A 25,030-nucleotide genomic window follows, 5' to 3' on the forward strand; every position below is an offset into this window, starting at 1 on the left:
TGCAGCCACTGCAATACATGATCAAGATTTGTGCCTTTGGCAACCTGCCCACGTTAATGACCACAGAGACCACAGGCCTCAATTCCTCCACCTATCTTCCCTCTATCTGTGTGGTTTTAGCCGTCCTGCCCCCAGCAATCCTTGGTAGGACTGCGGCTGAAGTAGAGTCAGCTAGCTGCCACTGTCCCAGGCCTATACTTCTGAGAAGTACTGCTTCAAGCCTCATAGCACAGCCAGCACAAGAGCACAGCACAAAACCCCATTTCCCCCTGCCACCCAGTACTCCACAGCTCTGCCGTGCCCTGTACCTAGAGGTCAGGGTGGCACAAAAATGGTATAGGGCAGAGCACATCTATAGAATTGTCCATGATTGTTCTTCCGTCCCCTGGTGTGATGAATTTCTTTCTGCTTTGAATGCCCAAGGCTTCGGGTTTAATTAAGCACTACTGGGAAAGAATCCAGTTTGAAACTATGGGAAGCAACTCTGTCTATATACCAATACTGATACAGAATGAATGGGTATGACCTAACTGGATGTAAAGAGCCTTGGTGGAGCAGTGGGCTAATGCCTCCTTAAGTAACACCAGCTGCCTGCAATTAGTACAGGTTCGCATCCCACCAGGCTCAAGGTTGACTCAGCCTTCCATCCTTCCGAGGTAGGTAAAATGAGGACCCAGATTGTTGGGGGCAGTAAGCTGACTTTGTAATAATGCCGCTTGGGGTGTCTGTGAAAACCCTAACAAGCAGGCATATACATAGAATGAAAGCTACTGCTAAGCTTGTAAGCCGCCCTGAGTCTTCGGAGAAGGGCGGGATATACGGTAAATGGAATAAAAAAAATAAAAAAAATAAAAACAGCACTCTAAAACAGCACCCCCAACCTTTTGGGAACAAGGGGCCAATTCCATGGAGAGAGATTTTTCCACGGACTGGAGGGGCCATGGTTTCGTGTGCTGCCTGCATCCTGCAGATGGGGCTTTGTTTGCTTACACGGCCCGATTTCTGGCATGCTGCAAACCAGTGCTGGTCCACGGATGTGATGATGCAAAGTTATTCAATAAATGAAAAAGATACGGCTGCAAAAATTTCTTAACATTCTGAGACTGTTTTATTCTATTTGTCTATGCAAAATAGTCAAAAGAAGCAAGCAAACAACGGATTATCACAGTCTACACAGGAATCCCCTAACTCTGGAATAATTTTTGTGGACAACAATAATGAAGGAATTATATAGTATCATAAAATGATTCAAGTAAAAAACGTATTTCCAAGATAAAATATCTTTTAAAAATGGCAATAATGTGGAATGGAACATTTTTTTTAAAAAAAGTTAATGGACTTCATTTTTCTGAAGAAAAAACAGTACTTTCTTAAAAGTAATGAATTATGTTAATTTTAAAGACAATGAAACAAGTCACTTTCACCTTTAGGTGCTTTGAATGTGATTATTCATACATAGAAATCTAGTATCTACTGTATACATTTATCTCTCTATATAAAATAGAGATAAACAAACAATGCATGTTATTAATGTCTAATTGGCATAGAATGCATGTTATTAATATCTAACTGGCATAGAAAAAAAGTTAGTTTAATACTCTTCAAAAAAGCTACACCACTAATAAACAAATAAATTGCAATTCATCTTTTCTTCTTACTCCATAAAAAGGTAAAGGTAAAGGTTCCCCCGCACATGTGTGCTAGTCGTTTCCGACTCTAGGGGCCGGTGCTCATCTCCGTTTCAAAGCCGAAGAGCCAGCGCTTGTCCGAGGACATTTCCGTGGTCATGTGGCCGGCATGACTAGACGCCAAAGGCGCACGGAACACTGTTACCTTCCCACCGCAGTGGTCCCTATTTTTCTACTTGCATTTTTACGTGCTTTCGAACTGCTAGGTTACCAATTCCTAAACAAATATACAAAATGATTATTTTATTTTGGGTAAAACTGACAATTATAATTTAGAAACACAAAAACTGCTGAAAAAAAACTTCCTACATCAGAAAACTCAAATAAGAAGTGCCAATCCTTCAAATACACTATTAACTTAGGTAAAATGAGGACCCAGATTGTTGGGGGCAATAAGCTGACTTTGTAAAAATGCCGCTTGGGGGCCCCCCGAAAGCCCTAATAAGCAGGTATATACATAGAATGAAGGCTATTGCTAAGCACATTGTGCTTTAGATTGTAAGCCGCCCTGAGTCTTCGGAGAAGGGCGGGATATTAATGGGATTAAAAAAAACCTAAATATACCATTAACTAAATATATACTACTCAAATTTTAAGAATACAAAATCTAATATTATACTGTCAGCTAGGCTTTTTGGTAGGTACAATTGGTTTGAAATGTTTTGATTATTCAAAAGCAAGAGAAACACGTGTTTAACATGTTCAGTGCTATTTTCCTACTTCAAAAATTAATTCAGCCATTGATTTGGTAGATACAATTCACAGAAGAGGAATAGATACAATAATCATTATTTCCAGAGTAAAGGGAAAGCCTATGTGCAAAGCAAGAACAGATGCAAGAAAAATATGTATATGAGCCGGAGTTGTATATGCTATGCATACAAATAAACATATGCAATGCAACTGTGTGAGCAAACCCCAAGTGTCCCTAGTTACCTCTGAATGTAAGTCAACAAACAGAAATAGTGTTTGAGAGAAAAACTAAAAACATCAGTGAACTGAATGAACTTGAGGTCAGAAAGAAGTGGGAAATGACTCATCAAACCCATTTGATCTGGTATGTTCCTCATGCCAGATTCCACAGCTATTTTCATGAGGCAACATTAAATTTCTTTGTAGTTCAGATTTGTCATGACAAACAAATGAAGTTTCTCAGTCAATAAAGAGAATGAGTACACAATGCTATTGCCTTTGCTAGAAAATTTTTATTTGCTGAAGTTGGATAATCCGAGGTGTTAATTACAAATCTTATAGAATGATTTATGAATTTGAGTGGTTTCTGGAGAAAGGGATAAATTGGAAAGCAAATAGAATTTCAGTATGACAAAGGCAGAGGGCCAAAAAATGATTCAGATGAAATCTATTAAAATTTTTGAATATTTAAGAATTGCTAATATATTTTTATAACGACAAATAAACTGGACACAGATTTTCAACCATTTAAAAGAAATCACAAACCAGAGTTGTAGCAAAATAAGAGAATATAAAGACTAAACTGAAATTCTTGCCTAATTTCTAAAGCACTGCCATTTAATCTACATTACAGGTAGTCCTCGACCTACAACAGTTCATTTAGTGACCGCTTAGAATTACAACACTGAAAAAGTGACTCATGATCTTTTATTGCACTTAGGACTGTTGCTGCATCCACATGGTCATGTGATCAAAATTCAGATGCTTGGCAACTGGCTCATATTTATGACAGTTGCAGTGTGCCGGGGTCATGTGATCCCCTTTTGTGAACTTCTGATGAGCAAAGTCAATCAGAAAGCCACATTCACTTAACAACCATGTTACTAATTTAACAACTGCAGTGATTCACTTAACAACTGTGGCAAGAAAAGTTGTAAAATGAGGCAAAACTCACTTAGCAACATAAATTTTGGGCTCACTTGTGGTCATAAGTCGAGGACTACCTATATTCATTTAGATTGAGATCCCTGGTCTTGCTTCCTTTTACATGACTAAATTGACTTAAGCCAAATGCATAACTTAGTAGCATATTGCAATCCTGTCTTATGTAAGCTTTGTACCTCCTGAAAGGTACTATACACAAGAGATGTTTTGCATATAGTTTTTAAATTAGAAATGCAGCTTTATGGAACCCAGTACTGTTGTTTAACTATTACTAGAATAGCAATATACTATAGACTTTCACATATACATTTTCTTGTCACCAACCAATATGAGATGCAGCCATGAGCAGCCATGCCTTTCTGGTGTTATTGATTTGGTCCATAAACGTTAAGCAGCTCTCTTTCAGTAAATGGTTATCATAGAGATCAAATCTAGCCAGACGGTGATATTAAAAATTCTCTTGTGCTTTGGTTTCTAAATCTGTGCTAGTTTAATGAACTGTGCTAGATAGGAAGACTACTGCCTTCTCTATAGCTTTCTCCTATAGAAACAGAAGTTTATCATACATATTTTTAATTTTTGTATTGATGTTTTAAACACCTTGAAAACCGCTCTGAGTCCTACGGGAAAAGGGCGGTATATAAATCTAATAAAATCTAAATCTAAATCTAAATATTTTTAATCCTATTTGAATGACAATTGCATTAAATCTGGCCAGCTCATGGAAATGATTTCAGGAATTTTACAAAAGTAAGGTATCAGTTCACCCACCGACTGTCACATAGAACAAAACACACGTTCTGTGTTTACAGGATAAATGCATCTAAAGCAATTTCTCAAACACAACAGGAGAAAATAATAGAAAAATTATTTTAAATTATTTTAAAAATATATCTTCTAATGAGTATAAAACAAAGATGCATCTGATTATTACATCCATTTTATTGCAGCTTACACAATGATGTGCTAAACCTGTTGTCATAAGCTTCTTTACCAGCTAGACATTCTGAATAAAAACATTACTGTAAAAAACTAGTGGAATTAGCATGTTGGATACAGTACAAAGGAGGCAGGACAACTGGGAAAAATGTGTTTAAATGTACTTTCGTATTATCCAGGATATTTCATTAAAAAGAAAAGATATTAAATATAAGATTTAGTTATGTTATTTATGTCTTCAAGCTAAATTTGTTACCTGGATGGGTAATAAAATAATTAAGTTAACAAAAGTTAACAGTTTTAGACTTAACTATAAACTGTCAAGTAAGATACCTTTTGAGTCAGAGAATAAAATCTAGATAGCCAACAAAGGTTAATGTTGATGGCTAGGAAAACTAATAATTTCACGAGTCATCTAAAAGGCAGTAAACAGGCTGATTAAAATCTCAAACATATTATCAAAATATCTAGGGATCCTAATATTTGAGATTTTGTTACACAAAGCATTTGGTAAGCAGAATTTCTACTAAATTAGATCCTTCCCATGCCAAAAAGAAAAAGGTAATGACTATGTATATTATTCATAAATGTACACACCATCTCACAGGAATGAGAAACTTTTAGTTTTATAAATGGTATTATCCTGTAAATGGTATTTAGCCAAACCCTAATTGTCTGCGGCACAATCAGCATTCAGAGCAGTGTTTCTCAACCTTGGCAATTTGAAGATGTGTGGATTTCAATCCCCAGAATTCTCAAGTTCACACACCTTCAATTTGTAGAGATTGAGAAAAATTGGGTTAGAGATACTAAGAATTGAAACTGCAACATTGGGAGGGCCACAGATTTCCCACCATTACAGTAAATACTAATTCCTAGAATACCAAAAACTAAATATGGTGCAGCTCTATGATGTTGTTCTATCTCTCTGCATGTGTTTAAATGTATACGCTCTCCCTTCTACATAAGCCAAAGCTCCTGTATCTTCTAAAGCATAACTTTTAAAGATTTTAACGTTCCTCAAATTTAGTTCAAATTTGCAATCTGTTTCCTTCTCTTGCTCTAGCTCCCATGACAGCTAGCCAGCATGGCTGTTGGCCAGCACAGCTGCAAAGCAAAAGGCTGAAAGAATGTAAGGTCAAACTCAGAGGAGGCTGTGGTGATAAATTAAAATTCTGACCAAAAGGGTCAATAACAATCTGTTAACACGAGATAGGACTAGAAAGGTAGTTCATAGTTTGATTTAGAGTGACTTTTACATATTCTCTACAACCTACACGTCACTTTATATTCAGGTACAAACAAGGAGAGTAAAGAAAGGTCACCATGTGAAAAATGCAAATCTCATAACATTACTGTGTTAAAACTGAACTCATATGTGTAATAATACCAGAACCCTCATTAAGATCATCATTTTTATAGACTACCTTTCTTTAACCATTGTTAAATGGATCCCAATGGCTGGGTTATGCATTGAGCAAAGACACATACAATGGTTTACAAATCACAATAACTGGAGTCATACTATACATTAAGCCCAAACCAAGCAAATCCGATTACTGCTTAATTTGAACCATGAACCGCAGTCAGTTTTTTTCCAAAGATAAACAGCAACAATCCCAACCTGCAAAAATATATCCCTCTTAAACCACATAAATACCTAGAAGTACTCATTTTCTTCTTTTCATTTCAACAAAACTATATGAATCTTGCTTCCATACATTTGCCTCTAGCTCATATTTGTTCTTGCTGATGTTTCATTTTTTAACTAGTTCATCAGTTAACTACTAGTCACATGCCAAGTCATAAGCTTTGCTAAAAAGCTCTTATCTTATACCATGCCAAAATTTCAGACAATTTTGGTCCAAGTGGATTAACATTACCTCTTAAAAGAGAATGATTTTCATTTGGAGTCAATTCTCTATGGAGTAGTCTTCTCTTATAACAAGGTTGGTGCTTTATATTAATTTTTAATAATATATTCTTTTAGTAAAGATATTTTAAAAATATTTTTATAATGATTGTTTTATGTATTTGTGATTTTATCTGATTGTTGTATACTTTTATATAGTCACTATTGCAGTCACCCTAATAGGGTAGCTATTAGTGAGATGGGTGGCTATAGTATGATAAATGAATAAAGATTTGCCCCATTTCTTTTAACATTCTACAAGCTACTCAAGATGGAGTTTTTCTGAAGAGGATGTGGTGGGTAGCCTGTTGCATCCATTTTTATTTTGGAGGATTGTAATTGTGTATGTTTTAAAAGATCCCCATGTATGGAATACATTTTAATACTTCCACAATAAAAATATAAAATAAAAAATAAAAACTACTCTGAATTAGTTGTTTTTTGTTTATTTTTACTTTGGATGTATTAAAGTTCATACCATACATGGGGATGTTTTATTGTCTCATAAACTGCCATGACAGATGCTATTTTATTGAAAATTGATTTCTATGCTAGAGACAAAGCCTTAAAAACACAAAGTAGTTGAATAAAATGTTGATTTTTATCTAATTGTTCAGGATGCATTTTATTTTCTTACTCCAATCAGATGCAAGCAATTGTGCTGGGTTACATCTCTCATTCATGCCAGTATGGTTGATAATATTGGCTGACTTATGAAGCTGTAAGCCACTGCAGCCTTTTCTATTAAACATGCAATGATTATAGTATAGGCATAATGACATCAACATTATATTGGACATGAAAATTTATATTAAAACATAGATCTTATAAAATTAATAACATGTCCACATCAGGTCAGCCTGTCTTGAAAAGATTACACCATTGCCTCTGAAAAAAAAATTAAAATCCAGAGCTGTTCAATAAAATGATGAATTGCTGGATTTAGATTAAACTATTTGTTTCAAACTAGTATTTATTCTTTGAAATATATTCTTCCAAAATTAAAGGCACCCAATTTAATCTTTATTTTTAATCTAAAATTTTCTCCAACTTTCCTCAATATATTTTCTTTCTACATAGTTTCCATATATATTGGAATGTATTGTTAACACAACAATAAGGAATTTCAAATGAATTCTTGTTTTTATATATTTTGAAATAGGCAGTTCAACCCAGCTTTGAAATCAAAAGTATTGTCCTCTATTTTCAATTGAATTAAACAACAAACTATGAAATAACATAGTTAAATTATGTTTTGTCCAAAAACAGCAAAGATCAATACATGGTTTCTAATTCTAATCCAGACCATTTGAAGATTCACAATTAAAATGGCAATTTCTGTTTCAGACAAAATTATCAATTACCGGTAGTTGAAAGTAAAATGGAATGTTTCTAATCACATTCTGAAGGCTGTGAAAGAAAAGAGAAATAGTGCAATCTAAGATCCAAACCTAGCAACAATATATGAAAAATGTCAAGAAGCCTTACAGACTATTACATTTATACCCTGCCTTAAATAGGCATACATAATAGGCATACGAAAATATATTTTCTTTTGTAATTATTAAAACAATTTTATCATTATTTTTTTAATCCTTCCTACCATCAAAAATGAATTTTTCATTTAATATCAGCATACCCAGCTATTTTCAAAGTGCAAATACTCAATTACAATACATCTCATGAATATGAAAAATTCACTACAATGCTTGACTTACAATCATCATGTAGCCTGCCCATTAAGCATAAAGTGGGTTACTCACATAAACAATCCAATTTTATTACTTTTGTGGTGGTCATTAAGAAAATCTGCGGTTATAAAGCAAATCCATTGTTTGCTATGGGGCATTTTTGCCAAAACCAAAAGTAAATACCAGTTTTCAGAAAAAAAAAAATTATTGTAAATTGTGGTCATGTGACCACAGGACATTACAAAAAGCTGTAAATCAGGGCCAATTGTCCAAAATGTGATTACATGACCATGGGGAGGGTCTCTGGCTGTTGGAAGATTAGAACCAGGTCATAAGCACCTTTTGGAAGGGTTGTCATAACTTTGAACAATCACTAAGTGACAAATTGTAAGTCAATGACTATCTATCTACATGAATACAGGCTGATACATTTCATATATAATATCTTTTGATATTTGTTTGATATCTAAAATGGTGGTGGATATGCCTAAAGATTAAAAAACTGCTGCAATTTAGTATTTGCAGAAATAGATAACATTATAAGTTAGGAAATCAAAATAAACCCAGAATTACTGTTGAAAATCTGGAAGACAATAAGAAAAAAATGTAAAGAGTTGTGGTTTATATACTGATTACAAGAACATTTATATAACACAGAATAGGAAGCAGGGAATTTTATTCTTAGATTAATGGTATAAGCTGCTTTACTATATTGCAATGGCAGAAAAAAATCAACCCATCTGTTACATTTTCAAATAATCTAAAGGACACTTTTTGAAATATGGGAAGATATTTTTTCTCAGACAAAAACTATGAGAAAAATTTCCTGTTTGTTATACTCAGATATAGAAATATATCTATTATACTCAAGATATGGAAATATATCTAAGAGGTTCTGCTTGATAGGTAATATTTATAATTATATAGCATTGCTACTGTACCAACCTCTCTGCTGTGTGGTAGTCTCTTCGTTTGAGTTTCTCAACTGCATATCAGGGTTGACAGGGCAATTCAACAGGCTTATACTCCTGGAAGATTTCAACCTGCCTTCCCTGAGAGTAGAACCCAAAGTGACTAAGGAGTTCATGCCCACCATGGCAGCTATTGGCCTACCCCATGTCATTCAGTGCCCTTATGACAGCAAGCTCAGCCATCTGCTCATTAGATCCATGTTCAAGGAGGGTTCTCTCTCCACAAGAAGCTATTGCTGGGCTCCACTACACCAACTGGTGTCCAACCTTCTTTTTAAGGAAGGTTGTGAAAGTGGTGGTTGATGAATCCTGGATTATATGGACTCTTTCCAGTCCAGGCTCAGACATGGGACAGAAATGGCATCGATTGCAATTCTGGATGATTTCTGGCAGAAGAATAGGGGTAGTGCATCCATCCTGGCTCTACTTGAACTCTTGGTAGATTTCAATACCGTTGACCAGGGTAACCTTCTGGATTGGTACCAGAGATTGAGAATGGGTGTCCCTATATCATGCTGGTTCTCTTCCTTCCTATAGGGCCAATACCAATTGGTGTTGATCCTCCTTAGTCCTTAGTTTGTAGGGTACCACACAGATCAGTGTTGTTTCCATTCCTGTTTAATACCTACAAGAAAACACAGGTGGACATCATCTGTCGCCAGTGGGTAAGGTATCTGATATTTTCCTCTGATGTTTTCAATGGATCGATGGTATTTTTAAAAGAAATATATAAAACTGATTTTTAAACTAAATATAGTACTTGCTGTTCCAGTACTAAAATAGCTGAGGAATGCTGGTCAGGTTTTCATATTAAACTTCCAAAGCAGCAAACACAATTCTTGGGAATGTGCTTGAAAATTACTTTAACTGAAAGTGCAGTATTGTACAAAGTAAATATTGTGAGTACAGAAACCCACTTTTTTTTACCAAAAGACCCTCCCAAGATCACATTGCACCAAGCAGTTTACATGAAGGCTATTTTAAATCTTGAGTATAGCACAGGGAAGAAAATTCTCAGAGGACGTCTCAGTGTTGCTGAAAAATAGGAAAAATAGGAACTCTTCCGAACTTATCTTCCAATAACATTTAGGGCCTTTCTAAAGACTTGCAGAAAGTTCCATCTCTGATCAGGTGCTATTTAGAGATAAGAATTTTCCCCTTTTCCTTGCCTGAGGAAAAGGAAATAATTATCCTACTGTTGACCATATTTTCTATAGATTATGAGAAATTTATTCTCTGGATTCTGGATTCATTCATTCATCCAATAATGAATCTGTCTAATAGTTTATTATCTAGCCCATATTTTATGATTTTATTAATGGGTTATCTCTAGAATTCATTGGGTGGCTTACTGAATTCAAAATATAATATATACCTTATTAGGTAATTATGATCATGTCTGAAACCTCTTTTTATAGAAGCTTGTTGTGAAGGTAGTGAATGAACTACAGATTCAGTTGTGGAGGAAATGTAACTAGTCACTTTTTAGTCTGAATTCAGGCCTAGATGTGGTGCTGAAATCACACTAATCACTCTTGTTCATGATGTGTAATAGATCTGAGATACTAGTACTCTCCTAGTCCTATTGGATCCCTGTTGCTTTTGGTTTCACTCTACATGGCATCCTCCTGGACAGATTTCAGGAATTGGAAATGGAAATTATTGATTTCCAATGTTTCCATTTCTTCATAACAGGGAGATCTCAGTCAATAGTAATTTGGGTGAAGAGGTCATGCCTTAAAGGATTGAGATGCTACAGTTCTTAAACCCTCACTCCTCCTATTCAACTTCCCTTTGAAGCAACTGCCTGAGAAGTGGGTTTGGGGTAGAACTGAAGATAGCCAGGTATCAACAGCACATTTATGATATATACTTGTAACATCTCAATTCCAGACTGAATAAGAGATCCAATAGGAATCCTACCTAGATGCCTGGAGGTTCTTATGATCTGGGTGAGGAAGAACAGGATCAGGTTTAATTCCAGAAAACAGAATGAATATGGGCGTAGAAACATTCTAGTTCCAGAGATAATAAATCCTCGCTTCTGGATCACATTTCCTCATGAAGTGATGGTTTGTAATCTGAGAGATTTTTAATTCACAGCTCATGCTGAAAGAGTAAGTAGCAGGTATGGGTAAAAAGGCTTTTGTACAGCTACATCTGGTGCATCAATAATGGCCATTCTTGGATTGCAAGGCCTTGTTTCTAGTTATGCCTTAATTACCTACATTTAGTAAGTTATGTTAAGACTACCCAGAAACTTCAAATGGTCAAGAATTCAGCTACCTGTGTTATAAATAAATAAAAATAAACCTTTATTGTCAAAGTACAACATGTGTACATTGAAATTAGCTGAGCCTCCCTCCCCCCCGTGCTCTCTCCCCCCAACACACAGTGATAACAAACCCTCCATCCCACCACACCATGTGAACCAACTACACCACACACCGGCCTCCCAAGTCAATTCTGCATAAGATTATGTCCCATTTAAAAGCCTAACAGCCCACGGATAAAAGCTATTTTTCAGCCTGTTGGTACGGCTGGCTATATTCCTATATCTCCTACCGGATGGTAGGAGAGTAAAGAGATACCGTCCAGGGTGGGAGTCATCCCTGAGAATCTTCCTCACTCTTCCAAGGCAATGAGCCCTGGCGATGTCATGCAGTGGTGTCAGGGAACAGCCCACAATGTCTTGTGCTGTGCTCACTACCCTCTGTAATACTTTCCTATCCGCGGCTGTCAGACCAGCATACCAAACCACAATACCATACGAGAGGACGCTCTCTATAGTAGACCGGTAAAAGAGGGTCATTAGCTGTTGTTCTACCCTGTTCTTCCGCAAGACCCTAAGGAAGTGAAGCCTCTGTTGGGCCTTTCTAGCCACCTGAATTGTGTTAACTTTCCAGGTCAGATCTTCACAGAGGTAGACTCCCAGAAATTTAAAGGAGGAAACTCTCTCTACACAGTTCTCTCCGATGTAAAGTGGGGCAGGTTCCTCCTTTTTTCTCCGGAAGTCTAACACCATCTCTTTCATCTTGCCGATGTTTAGGTGCAAGCTTTTGTTACTACACCATATGGATAGTTTTTGTACCTCCGCCCTATATGCTGTCTCATCCCCACCTGTAATAAGACCCACCACAGTTGTATCATCTGCGAACTTGATTATTGCAGTGGATGGGTCAGATGATACACAATCATGAGTGTATAAAGAGTACAGGTAAGGGCTAAGCACACAGCCCTGTGGCGTGCTGGTGCAAAGCTTCAGGGGGGTGGACAAAGCAGAGCCGACCCTCACTGTTTGTAACCGATCCCTAAGAAAGTCTTGAATCCAATCGCAGATGGCGGGGGAGAATTTCAAGTCAGTCAGCTTCTCGATGAGAATGCTTGGCAAAATGGTGTTGAAAGCCGAGCTGTAGTCAACAAAAAGCATCCTGACGTAACTTCCAGGCTTCTCGAGATGACTTGCTACAGAGTGTAAAGCAGTAGCTATGGCATCGTCTGTCGACCTATTTCCCCTGTAGGCAAATTGATGTTTATCAAAGTCCAATGGGAGGCATGTCCTAAGATGTTGGAGAACCAATCTTTCGAAGCATTTCATGACTACAGACGTTAATGCAATAGGTGTGTAGTCATTCAGGCACTCAACTGCAGTTTTCTTGGGGACTGGGACAATGGTAGCTGCTTTCAAGCACGATGGTACACATGCCGTTTGCAAGGAGATGTTAAAAATCCTTGTCAGGACCCCTGCTAATTGATCAGCACAATTCTTGACCACTATCCCCAGCACCCCATCTGGGCCTGCGGCTTTGCTGGGATTCACAGCCTTCAATACAGCTCTCACTTGGTGTTCACACAGGGTGAGTGGCTGAGAGTCAGAAAGCCGGCCAGCAAAGGCTATGGGGTCTGGTCTTTTAACCTCGTAGTGGGTGAAGAAGATATTCAGCTCCTCAGCCAACGAGGCATTGGTGTTTGCCATGCTCCTCGTGCTGCCCTTATAGTTGGTTAAGTGCTGCAGTCCCTGCCATACTTGCCTCGGATCGTTGTTCGCTAAATGGTTCTCCACCTTTTGTTTGTATTGTTGTTTTGCCATCCTATGACAGGAGCATCTACATCTTTACATCACAAACTCTTTCTAAATATAATTGAAAGTGTTGGTTGTCACCCTCTACAGGCCCAATAAGATTAAAAAGATAGGTTCCTTCCAAGTCACTTCTCTTGAAGACTAATAAGGAGCCATGTATTCTCCCTGCTGCTCTCATTCATTGCAGCAACGTACTTCTCAAGATCAAATCCCATGCTATTAGGTTTTAGGACAGTTATCAAGAGAGTCCTGGAAGTGGAACTTTGAGTAATAGGCCTCCATTATGGATTTTGGCCTGATGCTGGATTGTTCCTCAATGTCTACTTTACTATAATTGCAATTATCATAGTAAATTGTTATGTTACTCGTTTTGATTTTAACATTCTTATTATAGGAGTGTTAGCCACACAGATGCCTTCAGAATTGGAGATTATAATCCTAGGAAATAAATTTGTCTACAGCAGTCCCCCAATCAATTAAATTAGCAATTCTGTCAAAAGGGAGATAAACTACAGTAGTCCACCATTATTTATTGTGACCAGACCATATTGTTCATTACTGCTTTGCTATCCAAGTGTTTATTAACACGCTCCTTAATCTGCTCAAAAACTTTGCACTGTACAGAAATCAAGCTGACAGGTTTGCAATTTTCTGTCCCTTCTGTTTTTTGCACATGTGGAGAAAATTTGTTCTCCTCCAATCTCTCGGAATTTTGCCAGTTCTCAATGAGTTCTTAACCAGTACAGACAGCACTAGCAATAGTACTTATATACCACTTCATAATGCTTTACAGCCTTCTCTAATTGGTTTACAGAGTCAGCATATGGCCCCCAACAATCTGGGTCCTCACTCTACTGACCTCAAAAGGACAGAAGGCTCAGTCAGCCTTGAGCTGGTGAGAATCGAACTGCTGGCAGTCGGGAGAATTAGCCTGCTGCATGCTAACCACTGCACCATCAGGGCATCACAGATGCTGGTTCTGTGCTAACCTCTCCCAATTCTTTCTGAATCTTAGGATACATTTCATCTGGCTCAGGAGACTTGAATTCATCTGAATTAGCTATTTTTTAAAATCTTTCTTTGTCCATCCTAAGTAGCAATCCACTATCACCACCCTTTCACTATAGACATAACGATGGCAACCTAGCTCATTTTTCTGACAACAAAAAGACAGCTATAAAATATAAAACAAGACATTCTGTCTTGTCACCTGTTTCCAATTCATCCCTTTCTTCTGTCAGTCTATTTGCCTTCCTTTTGGTTTCTTTCATAACTAAAAAAAAGGAAAATACTTTCTTGTTGTTTGGGACATTTCATAAAAGCTTTGGTTCAGTTCTGCATTTTAATTGTTCTGATCCTTATCATTTCCAGAGACTGCCTTGTATCTTCCTTTTGTTATAGGTTCTTTCTTCCATTTCCTACAGATGGCTCTTTTCCTTTTCAGCATTTCAGAAACTCTAATGAACATCAACATGGTGTCTGTCCTTAGATGACTTACATTTTCCTTCTAGAAAGAATTGCTTGCAGTTGTGCAATATCTCAATGCAAAATATCTAAATTTGCATTTTTTCCCAACCTTGTCAAAGACTCTTCACATTAAGGATTTCAAGCCTGTAATATATATCCTATGGCAGTATACTAAAGATTTTAATTGGGTTGTATCTCTCAAGAGTATTTCAGGAGTTAAATCAAAAGTTTTCCCAAAAAATTAAAGTATTAGATTGAAAAACGAACTAAATCCTGGAGCAAAATCGATCAAATAGACAACAATATCAGAACTTTTGAAAAATTTTAACACACTTATCTTATTTTACATATAGTAAAACAACATCTCTGCTTGAAAATGGTGACACCTAAAATTTAAACTAAATAGCTTTCAGATTCCTCATTTATGGCTTACTCATGAGTATGTTTATAATTGGTATATATATGGTGGCTACATTTAACATTATGTAAGTAAATAGCCATTAATACAATTTGACACGTTTGATTCTCCCTTATCCTCATACCAAAAATTTGCTCTGAGGGTTATTATCTCCAGTTGATTAAACAATAGAATAACAGTTAGAAGAGACCTTGGAGGTCAAGCAGGAAACTCTATAACATTTTAGACAAGTCGTTGTCCAATCTCTTCATAAAAACCTCCAGCTGGAGAACCCACAACTTCTGGAGGCAAGTCATTCCATTGATTAATTGTTCCAACTGTCAGGAAATTTCTCCTTAGTTCTAGGTTGGTTCTGATTTTTTATTAGTTTCCATCCATTACTTCTTATTCTGCCTTCAGATGCTTTGGAGAATAGATTGACCCCTTTTCTTGGTGGCAGCCCCTGAGATATTGGAAAACTGCTATCAGGTCACTCCTAGTCCCTTCTTTTCCTTAAACTAAAGGGAAAGGTAAAGGTTCCCCCGCACATGCGTGCTAGTCGTTTCCAACTGTAGGGGCCGGTGCTCATCTCCATTTCAAAGCCAAAGAGCCAGAGCTTGTCCGAGGACGTCTCCGTGGTCATGTGGCCGGCATGACTAGACGCCAAAAGCGCACAGAACGTTGTTACCTTCCCACCAGAGTGGTCCTATTTTTCTACTTGCATTTTTACGGGCTTTCGAACTGCTAGGTTGGCAGAAGCTGGGACGAGTAACAGGCGCTCACTCTGTTACGCGGCACTCGGGATTCGACCCGCCAAACTGCCGACCTTCTGATCGACAAGCTCAACGTCCTAACCCACTGAGCCACCGGGTCCCTCTTTCCTCAAACTAGACACACCCAATTCTTGCAACCAATCTTCAAATGTTTCATCCTCCAGTTCCCTAATCATTTTTGTTCTCTGCACTCTTTCTAGAGTCTCAACATCTTTTTTACATCATGGCAACCAAACCTGGATGCAATATTCCAACTGCAGTCTTCTCAGGGCATTATAAAATGGTACCGTATTTTCTGGCGTATAAGATGACTTTTTAACCCATGAAAATCTTCTCAAAAGTCACGGGTCGTCTTATACGCCAGGTGCTGAAACTTTAGGGACAGGGCTGGCTGGAAAACCTGGAGCCGATCTCCCATTTGGTCTGCGCAGGGAAAGCGGGACCAATTGGAGTAGAAGCTGCAGTCTGTGATTTTTTACAGGCTGGGGTCTGGGCGTCTTTCCTTCTAAAGTTGAAGAGCAGCTGCAGTCTATCCCAACTTGAAAGGCAGATGGGGAATGCAGCAGCCAGAGCAGCTGCTTAGCTCTAAGGACACATTTGACTCAGGAATTGGGCGGGCGGGCTGGAAAACCTGGAGTGGATCTCCCTTTAGGGAAAGCTTTAGAGTGAATTAGGAAAAGTTTAATCCACTTGCACTGTTTTATGTTTACATGTTTGATGACAAACAGCCTTATGTTTATAAGTGACAGTTTTCCTACTAAGTACCTGCATATCATAAGCATTTGAATTAAAATTACCATATTAAAATCAAATGTGATGTTTTTTAATTTTTATTTGGTGTGCGTTGGAAGAGGGGTAGTCTTATACGGCGAGTATAGCCCAAACCCTATAATTTAACAGGAAATGTAGGGGGTCGTCTTATACGCCCAGTCGTCTTATACGCCGGAAAATACGGTATTAACACTTCATGTGATCCTGATTCTATCCCTCTGTTAATGCAGCCTAGGACTGCACTGGCTTTTTGGCACCTGCGGCACACTGCTGGCTCATATTTAAGTGATTGTCCACTAGGACTCCAAATGTAAAGAAACAGTATAAATCAAATCAAATTTCTCCAAGAAATTTTTACAATTCCACGAACATTAAATTTTCTTAAGCACTGGTGAAAAAGTTTGAAAATCTAAGCATGCTGTGTCAACATTGTCACCTCATCCATATTTCTGCTGGATCTAAAAAAACCAAATCTCTAAAATTTTGGTAAGATGCAAATACCCTGATAAATTACTTTCAGTAAAGTCTGTTCAGACATGTGCTTATTTTTTCTTTGATTGAAATACAATTTCAAAGATTTTTAAAGATTCATCACTCACAACCAATAGCAATACAGCTATTCAGAAAGACATAACAGCAATAGAACTTATACTTAAATACAACTCCATTGTGTTTTACAGCACCCTCTGAGCTGTTTACAATAATGCTAACATTGTTTACATTCCTTACTCAGTATTATTATTGTCATTCAGATTGCTTATTCAACATACACATTTCCATTAAAAAATGAATGTATTGCAATCCACCACTGATAAATATGTAAAGGAACACTTGCAAATCTGTACTTGAATTTTTCTCTTTGCATTTTAAATTTTCCACTTATGGATTATTTCCCATTAAAATTTGAATAAAATTGCAAAATAAATAAATGGGACAAGCAGATTCCGTTATTCATATTGCTATAGAACTGGTAAGCACGCAACTCTTAGCATATGTACACACTCACCGCCAGCATTTAGTACTTACTGTATACAGAGTACATCATTATCTGACAGTTTGGGTTACCCCTCCAATTATCCAGCAAAATTCTTTGGTAAACAATAGCTGTCATGTCTACAGAATTAACTAGCATCACCTCAGGAATAGCCTGACTTGGGTTCCTTTTGAATTACATGCAATTATGGGAAGTTATTTATTGGGAAAAAAATGTTCATACAACAGTGATGAATATACAAACATTTTGAATTTAACTATATAAAAAGTATGACTGCTTATTAGATACAAATCTACATATACAATATAAAACTACAGGTAGTCCTTGACTTACAACCGTTTGTTTAGTGACAATTCAAAGTTACAATGGCACTGAAAAAAGTGACTTATGATCATTTTCACACTTATCAACTGCTGTACCATCTCCATGGTAATATGATAAAAAAAATTGGATGTTTGGCAACTGGTTCATATTTATCATGGTTGCAGTGTCCTGGGGTCATGTGATCACCTTTTGCAATCTTCTGGCAAGCAAAGTCAATGGGAAAGCCAGATTAACAAGAAAGATTCTAAAATGAGGCAAGAAAGATTCTAAAATGAGGCAAAACTCACTAACAAATATCTCACTTAGCAACATACATTTTGGGCTCAATTGTGGTCGTAAATTGAGGACTATCTATGTTTCAAATTCAATGAAAGATAGTAAACTTTTGTGAAGTTAATTACCATGTTATTTTTCAATGGGCCAACTTAACAGACAAGAAATTTATGCTACATCAAAAAGCAAATGCTTTCTTTCAGAAAGCATGTTGTCATAGTCCAGCCATTGTGAGTTATATACCATGTAAATCATGATGGCTTGCTGAACTAATTGTGGTTAAAACTTTGCTCATTATTATGCATTTTAAGATACAAGAATGAAATTTCTTTATGTTACACCGCTTTGACAAAACACTAGATTTCAGGATTCATTTTATTTCTTACCAGCAGTAAAACATTTTGATTTTATGACAAAACAAATACAATTTGTACCAGTTGAGAAAAACAGGATAGTTGCTTTCAATAGAATCCAACAGGTCTAATTCTTTGAATATGTTAAAGCAACTAAACATCCATCTGTCAGAGGTATTTTAATTTAGACTCCTGCATTGAGTAGAGTAGTAGTATAGTTGATGGTCTAGCAAGAACTTTCCAAATTGCAAAAAAGCTCTGTATCTTTTAGTGAAACTGGGAATGCCATGAATGAAAAGACTCCCACACCAATAAGAGTAAGAAAGTGTTTTAGCTAGCTTCTTCTTCCTGTGGCAGCCCCACAGGCAACACATAAACTTTGTTCCAAAAGTAACACAATTTTTCCAGACAGCACAGGAGAGTGCAAAAGCAAAGAAGAATATATCTTGTTCCAATAGAAGTATCTCAAAAACTGTTTCTCAACCTCCTTAACTTTTGATTTTTCTAATGCAAATGCAAGATGTAATCCATAACCAGTTTAAATGCACAGCAACTTACATCTGTGCATTCAACAAATGTGCACTGTAATCAGTTTCAACACTTGCTGAATAAAGAAAAATAATCATAATATTAGTAGCATATCTCAAATGTTTAAAAACAAAACTACTTATGCAAGACAAAGGAAGCAAACCATCAACAGGAAACAAAAGAACAGCTTTCTGATCATACAGCACTATGCTGACAAGTATGATGCTGCCATTTGGAATACATGTGAAAAAGGCAAAGGTTAGATTGCAGGCCTACTACTAGGTTTCCTGAAAATCAGATTCAATCTACTTCAAATTATATTTTAAAAAATCCCTAACATTATTTTGTGCATATATAAAGACAACGGTAACACATTTCTCAGTTATCCTTCCTTAGAAGATAGTTCAAGCAATGCAACATGTGGATTTCCAGTGACATAGCAAGTCATCTCTTCCACTTTCACCCTTCCATAGTCTAAATCAAGGGTGTCAAACTGCCGACCTGCGGGCCAGATGCGTCACGTGGAAGACACACCCACCCCATTGCCGGCAATGGCAAAACTGTCCCGATACTTTGCGCGACATCACATGATGTCGTGAATCTGACATGTCTGGTCTAAATCACCGCCAGGTGATCTCTCTAAGGACTACCTGTATTCTAACTTTAACTTCTTGAAAGTCAACAATTATAGGCCAAGTGTCTTTTATGCTGCATTGAATTCTTCGACGAAATAAATCTAATAAACAAATCTCATAACATGCATGTGAGAAATGTGAAGAAACAACTTTAAGAAATCGGTAAAAATTCTAAGACACATCAAAGGGAATACAATGGGAAAAGTTAAACCTAGGGACAGATTGAATTAACCTCTGCTTCCTAATTAGAAAAAAATAAATAAAAGGGACGCGGTGGCTCAGTGGGTTAGGACGCTGAGCTTGTCGATCAGAAGGTCGGCAGTTTGGCGGGTCGAATCCCGAGTGCCGCATAGCAGAGTGAGCGCCTGTTACTCGTCCCAGCTTCTGCCAACCTAGCAGTTCGAAAGCACGTAAAAATGCAAGTAGAAAAATAGGGACCACTACGGTGGGAAGGTAACAGCGTTCCGTGCGCCTTTGGCGTCTAGCCATGCCGGCCACATGACCGCGGAGACGTCCTCGGACAGGCGCTGGCTCTTCGGCTTTGAAATGGAGATGAGCGCCGGCCCCTGGAGTCAGAAACGACTAGCACGCATGTGCGGGGGAACCTTTACCTTTACCTTTTATGTTAAAAATGTAAATATGTTTTTATTATACTAAATAACAGAATTAGATAGTAAAGATATTAGATTTCTAGAAAGATGTCCCTAATGCTACAAAATATATTATACAGCTATTCTGTTTTCATCCTGAATTGATTTTTGTATTAAATGAAAATGGTAAAAAAAGAGATGGAAAATACAATTACAAATATATGGCATTTATAATAAAATCTCAACAGCATAGCATGATGGCACCCCCCCCCCCCACACACACACACACAAAGGCTGGAATCACAAAGAATGTAAAATTACATTTTCTAATTAAATATGAAAAACACACCTCCTGGAGATCTAATATTGCTCTGATTTCTGACAACACCAAATATACTATAAAAATAGAATGGATACCTTCATTCTATTTAATATTTTATGCATTGCTCTTTTTTGCAAATGTCAGTATGTTTTATAACAGAAAACTTGAACTGTAACAATACAATATGCCCAGATAGCACCTAATTCTGGATGACAGTGAAAGACCACCAAATTAGGCTAGGCTTATCAGCATCCTTGGAAAAGACAGTAACAAAACATTTTCATGTGACTGTCAAGAAAATAACACACATTTGCCCATGCAGTCACCCACAATCGAGCTCAACTTGAATCTTTACTTTTTAATATAGTAGGTTAAAGCAGAATAAAAATAGTATTCATTTTAAAAGATGGGAGAGGAAACAAGAAAAACATGGAAACTATTCATGCAACATTCATATAGATAAGTTCTTATGAAAAGGCAGATCTTCATTAAGGACCTTAAAGATGCCATTATAAATGCTTCACTAATATCAGAAATGACAGCATTCCATATAGAAAGTAAAAAGGCCATCTGAGGTTGGGCAAGATGGCATTCTGTGGTTCTCAGCACATGCAGGTGAGCTGTTTCCTTCTCAAACTAGAAGAATCAAAGACATGTCTCCTGAAGCATAAAAGAATCAAACTTCCCTAGAGTTTTAAAAGAAACATTCTGTTTCAGTAAAGTTGAATATAAGAACAATATGGCTTTACATATGTTTATTTCAGAATTACACCTACATGAGGGGGGGATCCTTTTTTGCTTCACTGGCCTCATTACACTTTCCATTGTCTTTGTGTGTAAACAGGGAAAGTAAGACAATTAAAGTAAACAGTCTCAAAAGGAGTGGCATTTTATTCCTCCTCTTCAAACAATGGAAGGTAATAAGTTTACTTTTCCCTAACCCGGAACTCAATCATACATCCCAAATCAGGTAATTACCCCAAATACTTATAATAGTCCAATCATAATAAAAAAAATCCCATTTGTAGACCTGGAAGAATGTTTTAATGCTTCTGTAGAAGATACTGGTAGTGGACCTGAAGAACAAAGTTAGGGACAATCATCATGGAGAAAATCTATGTGGTCAGGAAGAGTTGACATTGACTTGATGGCACATAATCAATATGTTGCAGATCTTGAAGGACACTCAGTACTATAAAATTTTGAAATAATTCCTAGAAATATATTCTTTTATGACAGATTTTTCTAAAAAATCTCTATAAATCAGCAGTATTTTTGCTGTTTACAGTAGATCAGCTCATGTTACATCTGAACATTATTAACTTTTCAGAAATTTGGAGATATTATAAAACTTGCATTAACTGAAATACACTTGTCAATTTTTATCTGTTCTATTACCTAGTTACACTACGTCTCTGTACTGTATGTTTACTAAATTTCAACCAATTCCCAGGAGAGGGAACAAAATTGCTCATAATTATGGCTGCACAAGCTGCTTACGTTCAAAAACTATTACCGTGATTGTATAATAATCAAATCCTTTCCCCCAAAAAATAATTTTGAAATCATTGTACTTAAGACTGAAGTTTTATTTCCAGTATGTTCTAAGCTTAATCCAAAAACTACTGATCAACAAGCTGGACTAAATTTCAAACCAATAAATAAACTATACTGAGATAATATATTCATTAAAATAATTGAAAGTTTACAAAACAATTCTATGTTCAAAGTTTAAAAAATGTTTCATTAGACAAGACAGACAAAAATTCAGGAAAAAAGGGTGTGGCAAAGTAAGTGTTCAAGCCACATCTATACTAAAGTGCAGTACATTCTTACATGAAATATCCGTAGATATGTACATTGGGCCTTTTCCAGGACAGAAGATAGTTTAAATTACAGAAAAATTGTCTGAAAAAATCAAACAAGGCAAATATAAAGGCAAGCTAATAAAGACAAAACCCTTTGTATTTTGCATTTGTACCTATTAGAGTATGTCACAATAGAAAGATATGAGTTCAGTTTATCCTTTGAGATTCAGAACTGAAGCCAATCTAGACAGAGCTCTGTTGAAATAAAAAAAAATCTATATTTCCACAATCCTTCATAGTACCCTAGCCTAAAACTTTCATTTTTATCAACTATCCAGAAACAATGTTTCTCCATTAACATTATAAAATAAACAAATCACAGCTTTTGTATTCCATCCATTACATTTTCTCATACCATACAACATCCTAGCCTGGAATATCCTGCATGAATGAAAAACAATTAGCTAGGTAAGATTAAAAAATGGGACACAACAGTCATTAGTCTTCACTCTTCAAAGTACGAAGCTAACATTTTCATCAGGTTGAGGCCAAATCTTAGTGACTTCAGTCTTCTCCATCTCACTTACCCTATATCACCTACCCTAAACCAGAATTATCACTTTCTAACCGAAGCAATGCAGATTGTGCATACAATCCTGAGTAATCATTTCTCTATGTACATGTCCTGATATTGATTCAGGCTTACGTTAGCATAATCTAATACCAAATGTGTCCTCCTAATATTCATTTTTAAATTTCAGAAATTAAATTTAGGATTTTACAAGCGCCACTACTTTTGGGGAGAGGGACAAGTTGTTTTCCAGTAGAAAAATGTTTGGATTCATCCTGAATAAAACCTGTGGTATAATGCCACCCTCTCAGTATTTAGATTATCAGGACAAAAAGAAAAACTTACAAACATCATTGTAAGAGTGTTACTGTGGGTTTTAGATTTTTAAAGAGCATCATGTATGCATAATTGTGAAGATGGTAGATGTTGAATTGGAGAGGCCCAAATTAAAAGCACAGTGTCACCCAAAGCTTTGTGGATAAATTTTCTCAGTCCAATTTATCTCGTAAGAGTTTCTGTTGTGAGAAAAAATTGGGAGGAGAGCACTACCTACTGTACACTATCTTGGCCTCCTGCAGAAAAGATAGGATATAAGCCCCACAAATATTGTAATATTTTTCCAAAACGGTTAGAAATACCATTTTTTAAAATAACTCCGATGCTTCATATGTTAGCTGCGTTCATAGAATACTCCTGCATTCCCTCTTAAAAAAAAACGAAACATTTTTACGGTGATCTTGCCCGGCGGTTTTTCCTCCCCAAAACGAACCACAGCAGCCGTCTCCAATGTGTAAAAAAAAAAAACCAGAGATGACAGATCTCCCCACTTCCCACTTGCAGCGGCTTCCCTAATAAAAGTTACGAGCCTGAGATTTTTGCGGGCGAACTTCCCAAAAACGTGTCGCCGCCGCTCCTTCTCTCACTCGCTCCAGGGCGCATTTTGGGGTGTTTGTTTGAACACACGCGGCAAGGTGTAAAAAAAAAAAAAAGAGGACGATTGCAACGAGACGAGCGCCGGCTCCAGGATAACAACTTAACTCAAGGAAGTTTCCGACGGCGCAGGAGCTTTTTTTTTTTTTTTTTTTTTTGCAAGCGGCAGTGAAGCTGCCTCAGCCTCGGCGCGAAAAAAATAAAAAAAAGCCTCTCCAGGCCGACGCGTATCTCTGCGTCTCATCCCACCGACCGCGCTGCAACTCGCCGAGAGCGAGAGCCCGGCTCGGCCAGGGTGCGAGGCTGGTCGTCCGTCTCTCCCACCCACCCACCCCCCCTCTCGCTGGACCACGCCAAAAGGGAAAGGGGTTTCCCGAGGCCGAGCGGACAAGCGTCTTCCCGGCGGAGTTGCTGCCGCCCCCAATCTTCCTCTCAGCCCGGGATGACTTTCGCTGAGGCGGAGGCGGCGGCGCCGAACTACATCACCGGTCTGGCCCAGAGGACGAGGAGGCGAACGGGCGGGAAAGAAGGGCGGAGAGCGGAGCAGGAGCAGCGCTCGGCTCGCCACACGAGCCTGGGGCTGAAAAGGAACGGGAGCCGCCCCTCCGTTCAGAGGCAGTTAACCGCTGCCGGGGGAGCAGAACCAACGGACCTCCGTTCACCTCAGGCGCTGGAAGAAGGAAAGGGGAAAGCCGAGCGCCTTTCCGCGCTCCGCCTCTCCCGCTCCCTCCGTGCCCCGCTGCCCGCCTCACGCCTTCCCCACTCCGAGCCCCCTGAAGGGAAGAGAAGGCGCCTGACGCCAAGCCCCGAGCTCAGCCCGCCGAAGCCAAGAGCGGACGAGGCAGACTGGCTCTAACTGCCCGCGCTGGTCGCTTCCCTACCCGACTTTCCGCCTGCTCGCTCCCCGCGCACCGTCTCTTTCAAGTCTGACTCAAAATTGAAATTCCCTGGCCGAGGCCGTCGGCCCCACCCCGGCCCTAAACTGCCTCCGCCCGCAACCACGCCCCCTTGGCGTCTCGAAGCCAATCGAGGGCTTGGGACAGCTCTCGACACCCCCCCACCCCCCCCCCACCTATGCCCTCTGGGGTTTGTTTGTGTTTTTTTTTTCCCCGTGGCCCATCAATCACGAACGTGGCCAATTGCTTGCCTCCCTCC

General features: G+C 38.0%; 1 protein-coding gene across 5 annotated transcripts in view; it reads right to left on the reverse strand.

The window, feature by feature from the left end:
* The window catches only part of EPB41L2 (erythrocyte membrane protein band 4.1 like 2), a 95,694-nt gene extending 70,906 nt beyond the window's left edge, over positions 1-24,788 (reverse strand). For all 5 annotated transcript variants that reach the window (XM_083379931.1, XM_083379932.1, XM_083379933.1 and 2 more), the window contains exon 1: positions 24,757-24,788. The gene's annotated coding sequence lies outside the window, so the exon portion shown is untranslated. The remainder of the gene's footprint in view (positions 1-24,756) is intronic.
* Between the last annotated feature and the right edge of the window lie 242 nt (positions 24,789-25,030).

The sequence above is a fragment of the Vipera ursinii genome, assembly GCF_947247035.1.
Source record: "Vipera ursinii genome assembly, chromosome: 1".
Classification (NCBI taxonomy): Eukaryota; Metazoa; Chordata; class Lepidosauria; order Squamata; family Viperidae; genus Vipera; species Vipera ursinii.